This window comes from Chiloscyllium plagiosum, chromosome 13, assembly GCF_004010195.1.
Source record: "Chiloscyllium plagiosum isolate BGI_BamShark_2017 chromosome 13, ASM401019v2, whole genome shotgun sequence".
NCBI classification, from domain to species: domain Eukaryota; kingdom Metazoa; phylum Chordata; class Chondrichthyes; order Orectolobiformes; family Hemiscylliidae; genus Chiloscyllium; species Chiloscyllium plagiosum.
The window spans coordinates 3,964,636-3,966,268 of record NC_057722.1 but is presented as its reverse complement, the minus strand read 5'-3'; positions in this window follow the sequence as shown (position 1 = coordinate 3,966,268).

Genomic DNA, 1,633 nt, shown 5'->3' with positions numbered 1-1,633 from the left:
TCCTCCTGGGAGCAGATACGGCGGAGGCGGAGGAATTGGGAATACGGGATGGCATTTTTGCAAGAGGTAGGGTGGGAGGAGGTGTAGTCCAGGTAGCTGTGGGTGTCGGTCGGTTTGTAGTAGATGTCCGTGTTGATTTGGTCGCCTGAGATAGAAATAGAAAGGTCGAGGAAGGGGAGGGAGGAATCTGAGACTGTCCAGGTGAATTTGAGGTCGGGGTGGAAGGTGTTGGTGAAGTGGATGAACTGTTCAACCTCCTCGTGGGAGCACGAGGCAGCGCCGATACAGTCATCGATGTAGCGGAGGAAAAGGTGGGGGGTGGTGCCAGTGTAGCTGCGGAAGATGGACTGTTCCACATATCCTATGAAGAGGCAGGCATAGCTGCGGCCCATGCGGGTGCCCATGGCTACTCCTTTGGTTTGGAGGAAGTGGGAGGATTGGAAAGAGAAGTTGGGAGGAAGTGGGAGGATTGGAAAGAGAAGTTGGAAAGAGAGCATCATTGACTAGATCAGCATATATTGCCCATCCCCAATTGCCCAGAGACCAGTTAAGTGTCAACCACATTGCTGTAGGTCTGGAGTCCCATGTAGGCCAGACCAGGTAAGGATGTCAGTTTCCTTCCCTAAAGGACATTGGTGAACCAAATGAATTTTTCCTGACAATCGACAGAGTGGATTCATAGTCATCATTAGACTCTTAATTCCAGATAGTAATTGAATTCAAATTCCGCCATCTGCCATGGCAGGATTCGATCTTGGGTCCCCCAACCATTACCTGGGTCTCTTGATTAACAGTCCAATGAAAAACCACTACGCCATTGCCTCCCCTTTTGATTCCTGTCTCCCCTCTTCCCCTCCAAACATCTACCAACCACACAATCTGTAAGAACCGGATTGAACACAGGATGCTCCTGCGGAGCTCATGGGGGACAGGGTCTGACCAATGTTTCCAAAGGTTCAGAAAAGAGTTACAAGGATGTTGCCAGGCTTGGAGGGTTTGTGCTATAGGGAGAGACTGAATAGGCTAGTGCTGTCTTCCCTGGAGTGTAGGAGGCTGGGGGGGTGACTTTATAGAGGTTTATAAAATCATGAGGGGCATGGATAGGGTAACAAGATAAGCTCTTTTCCCTGGACTGGGGGAGTCCAGAACTAGAGGGCTTACGTTTGGATGAGAGGGGAAAGATGTAAAAGAGACCTAAGGGACAACGTTTTCACACAGGGGGTGGTGCCAGGGTGGAATGGGCTGCCAGAGGAAGTGGTGGACGCTAGTACAATTGTAACATTTAAAAGGCATCGAGATGGGTATATAAATAGGAAGGGTTTGGAGGGATATGGGCTGATTGCTGGCAGGGTGGGACTAGATTGGGTTGGGATATCTGGTCGGCATGGACGAATTAGACCAAAGGGTCTGTTTCCATGCTGTACATCTCCATAACTCTATGACTCTATATAGAAGCTTCAATTTAGTATAAATGTTATAAAGTGCTTCACAAGAATGTTATCAAACAACATTTGAAATATTAAGACAGTTATAAAATGAGATTGATTTGAAGAAATGTCTTAAAGGAGGAGAAACAGATATATCTTTAGTTTGTTGCAATATTTTCAAGTTATTTTATCACGTTTCAATGCTC